Source organism: Littorina saxatilis, linkage group LG12 (assembly GCF_037325665.1).
Source record: "Littorina saxatilis isolate snail1 linkage group LG12, US_GU_Lsax_2.0, whole genome shotgun sequence".
Classification (NCBI taxonomy): Eukaryota; Metazoa; Mollusca; class Gastropoda; order Littorinimorpha; family Littorinidae; genus Littorina; species Littorina saxatilis.
The window spans coordinates 54998468-55008490 of NC_090256.1; positions in this window are offsets into that span (position 1 = coordinate 54998468).

A 10023-nucleotide genomic window follows, 5' to 3' on the forward strand; every position below is an offset into this window, starting at 1 on the left:
GGTCGAGGACATTTGGTCAAGAGTCAAAAGGTCGAGGGCGACAAAAGGTCGAAGGTGACAAAAGGTCAACAGCAAAACGTCTAAGGGACAAAAGGTCGAGGATTGAAAAAGGTCGAGGATTAAAAAAGGTCGAGGATTAAAAAACTGTCGGCATAATTTTCTGTTAACCATAATTTTCTGTTAACGTGTGTGTTAATTTTTTTTTTTTATTGCTTGGAGAAAACGCTGCTTTGTGTGCATTTATAAATGTTGTGTTATTTGTTTAGTTATTCAAAACAGTGTTCGTAAAAAGGGTGCCTTGAGTGTTCTTTCCCATATTTAAACTTTGAAAGCATTTGCAAACGAAGAGAGAGTTACGTTCGGACAGGGACACAGACACAGCATGGAGCTCGTCAAATCACACAAAGGAAACGACAAGGCGGTACACTGCTGTCGTTTTGTCTTACATCCAAAATTGTGAAAACATATACTACGAATGTGTCTGTTCGTGTGCGCGCGTTCGAGCGTTAGTGTGTGTGTGTGTGTGTGTGTGTGTGTGTGTGTGTGTGTGTGTGTGTATGTGTGTGTGTGTGTGATCATATTCACAAATCACCCCTGTGATACGCACAATAGGCACTCGAAGCAGAATTTTCATCACGAATGGACACAAAATTAAATCAAAATGTTTAATCCTCGACCTTTTTTTAAGGGGTTACTTGTGTGTTCAAATCGCTCGTCAGAAACATTACACATTTTGTGCACAGGTTCCTCTAAGCAATATGGACACATCTGTGCAAAGAAAAAAGGGGGTCGACGTATTAACTTTTTTTTTAGAATTTTTTTACTGGGGGTTGTCAAGTACGATTTTGCGAAAAACACTGCGATTTTTAACATGATCCCAACTGACATATTTAGCTCTACAAATAATAAATGAGACATTAGTTTGTGTATATAAATGAATGGAGAGTATAACTTTATCATAAAACGGTACTTATCAACGTGCATTTTCAGAAAATGATCGAGGTTTCTCGAGGGCGTACACATAAAATTATCACTCCTTTAGTAGTAAAAACGTATTTAAAAAAAATTCGCGTGTGAGAAACATTACACATTTTGTGCACAGGTTCCTCTAAGCAATATGGACACATCTGTGCAAAGAAAAAAGGGGGTCGACGTATTAATTTTTTTTTTAGAATTTTTTTACCGGGGGTTGTCAAGTACGATTTTGCGAAAAACACTGCGATTCTTAAGGGGTTACTTGTGTGTTCAAATCGCGTGAAAGAAACATTACACATTTTGTGCACAGGTTCCTCTAAGCAATATGGACACATCTGTGCAAAGAAAAAAAGAGGTTGACGTATTAACTTTTTTTTAGAATTTTTTTACTGGGGGTTGTCAAGTACGATTTTGCGAAAAACACTGCGATTCTTAACATGATCCCAACTGACATATTTAGCTCTACAAATAATAAATGAAACATTAGTTTGTGTATATAAATGAATGGAGAGTATAACTTTATCATAAAACGGTACTTATCAACGTGCATTTTCAGAAAATGATCGAGGTTTCTCGAGGGCGTACACATAAAATTATCACTCCTTTAGTAGTAAAAACGTATTTTAAAAAAAATTCGCACGTCAGAAACATTACACATTTTGTGCACAGGTTCCTCTAAGTAATATGGACACATCTGTGCAAGGTAAAAAGGTGGTCGACGTATTAATTTTTTTTTAGAATTTTTTTACCGGGGGTTGTCAAGTACGATTTTGCGAAAAACACTGCGATTCTTAACATGATCCCAACTGACATATTTAGCTCTACAAATAATAAATGAAACATTAGTTTGTGTATATAAATGAATGGAGAGTATAACTTTATCATAACACGGTACTTATCAACGTGCATTTTCAGAAAATGATAGAGGTTTCTCGAGCGCGTACACATAAAATTATCACTCCTTTAGTAGTAAAAACTTATTTAAAAAAAATAAAGATCTGTCCAGTAAATTTCTATGAATCGCACACCACACACACACACACACACACACACACACACATATATATGTATAGGTTACAACACGAGTGGTTTTTTATATGGCTTGTATTTCAGTCAAGACCCAGCGGATGAATATCATCGGGAGACACGAGCCTCTGGCGAGTGGCTCTCGATTGATATTCCCGCTGGGTCTTGACTGAAATACAAGCCATATAAAAAACCACGAGTGTTGTAATCTGTATATCCCATTCTACCATCAAACACAAAGTGTAGACTACTAGCGGCACTGTTGCGATATGTGCAGGGTAAAACTGTTGCCAGCGAGACTTAGCCCTTTTGCAACCTTAAACTAAGTGACCGTCGCTGAAAAAATAAAACGAATGAGTGCATCGATAAGTTCGCGGTAACACTACTTTCAGACCATTTAAAAGCTTTAAGTAAAGGTTCATAAGTTGCAAGAAAGTAATGAAGTCGAATAGAAATTAATTTAGTTGAAGCGCACAATTCTTTTGTTTTGCGTTTCAGGTCGGCAGAACGGGCGAAACGGGTTTGGGACCCATTTGGCTTACTCGATTCAGAATCGATTCCACGTTGTTTTTCTCGAACGAGTGTAATTAGGCTTATTGACAGAGAAGCAAATTTTAGGGAACAAATATGTAGGTTTAGATTTAACCATTTGCTCCCTATTTGAAATGTATCTACGTGATAAACTGTTTTGCGAGTGTGTTTGCATGGATGAACTTAAACTGGTATGGGTGTGAGGAAAACGCGACCGACACGTCTCAGTGTCACCGCCGATTGATTGCATTTTGAAGGAATATGACTGGATTACGGAAAAATATGTGGACTTACTGCAGAGCCAGGCAAAAGAGTAGACTTGCTCGCAAAACACGTGAAACAGCCGATGTTTGATAGCTGAAGGCGCACACCAAAACACACTACCGACAGATTCTCAAAAGTCGTCTGCTAACGATGCAAGGGGAGGGTACTCGTGTTTTTGTTTTGGTTCGCTAGCATCTGGTTATCTTGTAAGTTGAATGTTCGTTTTTTTCGACCTGCATTGCTTTCATAATGAAAGAAACTTTTGCTTATTGCATCTCATACATCAGATCAGTTCTGAGATTCATTTTTGCGTGCAACTGATATGGTTTTCTGAGCCGTGCAATACGATTTTAGAACTTCATACAAATGTGTCACATTGTTCGGCGCGAGGTCAAAGGTCGGGAGGAAAGTAGTCCTTTGCCCAAATCGGAATCTGCACTATCATATATTTTTTGGAGTCCATGATGTATTTATTGAGCTATAAAAATACAACATATATACCCATACTGAAGTAACAGAGACAAAGAAGGGAGGTCATGGGATATATATATATATATACTAGATAAGTACCGGTAGCAAGTAGAGCCGAATACCCGGCTTGAGTGGCGCACCGTACGCCGGCTTCGCCGGGTCCGAACCATGGACCCGCCAAGCTTAGGTCCCTCCCAGATTCGTGGAATGGGAACGCCAAGCTTAGGTCCCTCCCAGATTCGTGGAATGGGAACAGCACGAAAATGATTCAGTGGCCATAATGCCATTCCTGATCATTATCATGTCGAGTCCCATACTTGTCGACGCCGCCCAATGTAACCGAGTGCCGAAAGACCACAATCACCTTTGGAGGCGAAGTCCACTCAAACAGGATTGAGAAATTTAGAGCTTATCTCTAAGCCCTTTTCATTCTGTGATGGCTTCTCAGAGGAAGGCCAGAACGTACAGACTCAGAAAAGCAGCCATACCACATCACAAACAGAACTCTACAATCCACAGGTGTTTTCTACAGACACACACAAACACACACACGCACACACACACAGAGAAGCCGTATATATATATATATCTATGTGTATAAATATATAGAGATAGATGACAGTGTATTTTTCGCGTGGCTATAAATTGATTCGACCTTTGCACTTTTACAGTGAGGACAACTTACGGGTCAAAGGAAAGCGTTCTGGACACTGCGGTGACCTTCTAAAAATAGTAACAGAACGGGAATATCCGAAGATGCCCCTCATACCGTAGTGCATCATACGAAGGAAGGGAGGTAAACGCTGAAAACATGGAGAAGATAAGGAAAAGTTACTGGTAGTTGATCCCGAAAAAGAAAAAAAATCGGTTTGTGCTGCGCGCTGAGAGCACGTATTGAAATATCTCATCGACCAGATTGTGTCCCGGGTGAACGTGAATATGGCCACCAAATTTGAAACAGATCCATCGAGAACTTTGGCCGCGCATCGAACACAAAGAACAGACACACACACAGACAGACACAAGTCGTATATATATATATATATATATAGATAAACCAGGGTAGATCCGTTTGTAAGGGGGATGTTTTTAGAATTCAAGAGTGTAAATCGAGGTCGCAGAGCGCCCGAGACTGATCAAGGGGCATACACCACCCCCCCCCCCCCCCCCTCACCCCACCAACCCCACCCCCTCTCCTCAACCCAAGAAAAAAAAATCGCACGTGAAATCCATTACACATTTTGAGCACATGTTTCTCTAAGCTATATGTCCACAACTGCAGACAGACAAAAAACGTTGTTTTCTTATTCATTTTTTTTATAAGAGTTTTGTCAGTTTTGGGGGGTACCGGGTGGACACATATGACCTTACAGAAAACACTGTAATTCGTAACGTCATCGTAACTGACATTTTTATCTTTAGAAAAGATCAATAAAACATTACTTTGTGTAGTTAAAAGAATGGAGAGTATTACTTTATTATAATACGGTAATTATCAATGTGCATGCCGAAAATTATCCAGGATTGGCGAGAGCGTACACAACAATTATCACTCAAAAACGCTGTAACACAAAATTGGCTCCACAGATCATAAACAAATTTGAACACAGCTAACTTCACTATATACCGTTGCAATACCTAAGAAAACCATAACGTGTTTCCTTATTGCTTACTCCACAATTATCCCCGCACCACCCCCATCCCCATATCTTGACTGACAAAAATTGATGAAAACATTCCGTCATCAAGCAACACGCAGTCAATCACTACCTCTTTGCAGACGACACACAACTCCAACAAGCATGCAAGCCTACAGAAATCCAAGCGGTGACGCACACTCTCCAAAACTGCACTTCAGATATTAAATCATGGATGACAAACAATATGCTCAAGTTAAATGATGACAAGACTGAATTTCTTCTTTTCTCTGGAGCTTCCTCTTCGACCACTTCCCTTCCAGCCTCCATCACAGTAGGTTCTAGTGACATTTCTCTCTCTGATAGTGCTAGGAATCTTGGGTTCATCATGGACTCCCACCTCTCAATGAAACAACACATCAAAAAAGTCTGTCAGACATGTTACTTTGAGATCAGAAGAATAGGTTCCACAAGAAAATTTCTCACTGTTGATGCCACTAAAACTCTCGTTACATCCTGCATTCTGTCCAGATTAGATTACTGCAACTCCCTTCTCATAGGCTGCCCTGACTCCACTCTCCAACCCTTGCAAAAAGTACAACACTCTGCTGCACGTCTCATTTTCAGAGCACAGCATCGACAACCCTGCACTCCTCTCATGAAAGAACTTCACTGGCTTCCTGTATCTGAACGTATTAGGTATAAAGCTGCCTGCTTCTGCTACAATATCATCTCTGAATCGGCACCTGCCTATCTTTCTGAACTGGTCTCTCTCTACACTCCCTCTCGCACCCTTCGTTCTTCTGATGATGCTCGACTTCTCCGTCAAGGTCGCTTTAAACGCAAGGCTCATGGCTTCCGCACGTTTTCGTATTATGGACCTCAGTTATGGAATTCACTCCCCTTTCAATTACGTTACTCTCCATCCATTTCATCTTTTAAGTCCAATTTGAAAACTCACTTGTTCCAACAACACTACGGATAGTTCCTTAGTATAGAGTCTGGGGATGTGAGATGTGCATGATGTGTTGTTTGAATCTGACAGTGATTGTATGATTTTTGTATACATGTATTGTTGTCACGCGCTTTGAACTTCTGATAAGGCGCTTTATAAATGCCCGTTATTATTATTATTATTATTATTATTATTTGGGAGCCCAGTAGGTCAGGTGGTAGGGAGAAGTGTGCAGAGTTTCATAAAAATCTGTATAGTAGTTTTCTCTGAATCGCAATACAAACACAAACACCCAAACACTTGGTGCCTTTAGTGCACCGATACCCCCTGCCAACCCCTGCCCACCCCCCCCCCCCCCCCCCCCCCGATCCAATACCAATGAAGATTTTTCCTTCTTACAAGACAATGTGTGATTTGGCACATTTTGCCTCAGTCTTTATCAAGAGCATGTCTAACCCACTTTGAAGCTGTTTGAGACTGCAGTAGTGTACCTTACATCAAGGCGAGTGCACAGTGGTGCATTTCTACCCCCCCCCCCCCCCCCCCCCGTAATGTTCACTTTAATATCAATCAATCAATAGATATTCAGTCACAGTTTAACTAACTCATTCACCCTCATCACTCACTCATCCAACACTGTTTGATGCACAAACTGCCTGCCTTCCGCACTGGGAAGCCGCTTCGCTTCGCAACAACAACAACAACAACACTGAAAACTCGCCGGGAAATACCCCCACCACACGTGTGCTTGTTTCTTCCGACTAATATCAATTTTGGGAAAAAAGGACAAAACTGGATGAAAAATTCTACGGCCCCAGCAATCTCATTACTCTGAAATGGGAACCCGAAGTGGCTGGTCCTCAGGTTTCGAAGTTGACCGATATTCCCGCTAAAGTGACCAAGATCCAAAGCCAGCCATCCATTAGAATGTAGGTCCGTGATTTATCTGTCACTATTTCTCAAAACTTCGCTTTCTCGCACTCAAGACGACATGCACAGACACACGGGCACACACACGCCCGTCCGCCTGCACGCACTCACACAACAAACAACACACACACACACACACACACACATGAGGAAGGGATAATCACACATAGTGCGCCAGTGAGGTTAGAATGGTGAGGTGGGGTCTGAGGCTGGTAAGGGATTTGGGGGTAGGACCGACGAGAGGGCACGGATTCGGCGGTTCGCCGTGTCGAGTCAACTTCATATAGATCTGTGTAGGCGATCAACAGCCCCAGCCGATCTGGATCTGTTCAAGTCAAAAGTAAAGTCAAGGATACGAAGAAGTTTACCGAAAAACATCGATCCCAAGGACTCATGTTATAACTTTTCAAAGCAGTTACATTCAATCAAAGCTCCATCCACATTAAACCGAACGGGAATCGTCGAAGATCCACGCAACTTCACTGCAATGTCGAAAACGAACTCATAATGTCACCGCAGATCTATAGTTGGTTTTGGTTTTGTGTCGCAGCAAAGAAACGAAGCAAATCTCCGGCTTTTATTTCACACTAAAAAACGTTCATTTAGCGGGTTATTAAAATATATTTCTTTGAGGTTGCAAGGCAATGGCATCGCTGAGATGTACTCCTTCACACACGACACAGGTTAGAAATTTACTGCATTTGGGCGCTTTTTACGGCCAAAACAGAGTGAGCTTTTTGACGGGTTTATGGAAAAATCACTTCGGGGGCAGGTCTAAAATCCCGTGTACAGTGCCAAATCATACATCATTCAAAAGAGCAAAGTATGTTCTTTCTTCTAACATATGGGCTAAGGTAAGTCATAGATATAAATAGACAGTATCTGTCTATTATATCTGTAGGCAAGTGTATTCCATTCCTTCGATAGTCTCGTCATCTACACTTGCGTGAAAAATGCAATTTTGAGTCTGTTTTGCATAAAAGACCTGCGAGATGTGTAGAAGTCAAAACAACAACTTACAGTCCAGCCTCTCAACTTTCGTTCCATGCAATTTGTTTGTCTGTACGTATAGACTGAGGGGTGCCCCGAAATGATTTGTAATCACAACATTCACAGACTTCAAATACGCCATTGAAAAACTCGTCCACGTGCGTTGTAGATATATTTACTTGGGTGACTAAAACTGTCGTACCTACCAAAGGCCGCTTCGCGTAACAAAATGACTACCAGAGTCGCAAGGCTCGGGATATTTTTTACAAGAAAGATATATTTCGTTGTTCCGGTCCGAATGAATATGAAGATATGGCGAGTTGAAAACGCCGATTCTTTCGCCAGAAACACGTCTGCTTCCATACCGGAAAGAAGGAATGGACTGAGAGCTACTAGAAGCACGGCGCCGTGCGTACAATCGACCGAATGATGTTATTCACACAATACCATTAGGCGATCTCTAAAAAATCATTTAAAAACAAACTAGTTGACATGTAATGAAACTATTTACTGAAATCAAGAAGTATCTTAGTTCTAGCCGTGCATATTGGGCACCCCCTGTCGAATGCACACTGGACCGTGCGTATACGCCCTCTCAATCAAGGCAAGTAACTCAGTGAGTGAAAACATTAGCAAGAACCGCAACTTGAACACACTCGTAACACCACCAACCCAGGCGGGTTATCCAGATCCAGATCCAGATCCAAGGGAAGTAACTCAGTGAGTATAAACATTAGCAAGAACCGCAACCCGAACACACTCGTAACACCTTAATCCTCGACCTTTTTTAATCCTCGACCTTTTGTCCCGTAGACGTTTTGCTGTTGACCTTTTGTCACCCTCGACCTTTTGTCGCACTCGACCTTTTGACTCTTGACCAAATGTCCTCGACCCTTTGTGCCTCGACCTTTTGACTCTCGACTTTTTGGTTCTCACCCCCCCCCCCCCCCACACACACACACACACACACACTCGCGCGCACGCAATCACGCACACACTTCGCACGCGCACGCTCACTCGTACGTACAAGCACGCGCACTGGAATTACTCAATAATTATACGCTTTGATATATTTCATCTTCACTGCATCGCTCAAAACCTTTCGAATGAATTAAAATGAATAAGATACAAGAATAAGAAGTTCAGAAGAAAAAAAGTTCTAGACAGCTAAGAAATTTAAAAGCGTGTCCACCAACGCAACGACTTGGCTGTCGGGCGGTCTACCGATTGAGCTATCCGGTGTAGGATCCGGTCCGGTCCCCCCTCTGAAGTAGTCCCCCGGGGGACCAATTCGTGGCAAAAACTGCTCTATAATGGTCCCCCCTTAGACATCCAGCCTCGTTTTCGACTGGTCCCCCTGGGCGATTTTGGTCCCCCCCTCGCATCCAAAATAGGCCCCCTCTCGAACTGGTCCGGGATCCCCCTCTTTTCTAACCAATGTAGAGCTATGTCAGTATTTATTTTTAACTTTATTGTTACAAAATTTTATTGTCCCCACAGGGCCATAGGAACTTTTTTTTTAAATATTTTTTTTATCTCTGGAACCTGGCTCCTCTTTGCTACGAGGATTCCGTCGTGGTAGAGCACATCGTCTCGAATTGTGTATTTTGCAGCAGTCTTTCTCAACTGTCTCTTTTTAACTTTAGTCACATCACGGTTTTCCCCTTTCGCGGTCAGAGGGTAAGTGCCATTTTTCAAATAGTTCAACACGTTGTCATACAGAGTGTCGTCCATGATGATAGTCAATGAAAAACGAAGACTGGCTGACGGAATGAATTGTCGTGTACTTATAATTATAGGCATGTTTGACACGAGTCACGTGACGTGTCAAGAAGCGTGGCGACCGTTTTCTCATTCCACAAAAAAAAAGAAAAGAGAAAATAAAAAACAAAAGTATAGGCTACATAGAACGGCAAATCTACGAAGTTAAATCACTTTTAAAAGTTTAGATTTGACACTGTAACCTTCACCCAGTTCAAGATCATCTTGAATAAATTCTCTGTACAAAAATGAAAATAATTATACATATAACGAAAGAGGTGTGTGTGTGTGTGTGTGTTTGCGTGCGTGCGTGCGTGAGTGAGTGTGCACGCGTGCGTGCGTGCGTGCGTGCGTGCGTGCGTGCGTGCGTGCGTGCGTGCGTGCATAATGCGTGTGTGTGTGTTTGAGAGATGGGGGGAGGAGAGAAAGTGTGGGGGGCGAGACAGAGAGAGAGAGAGAGTGAGAGAGATCCAGAGTCACGTT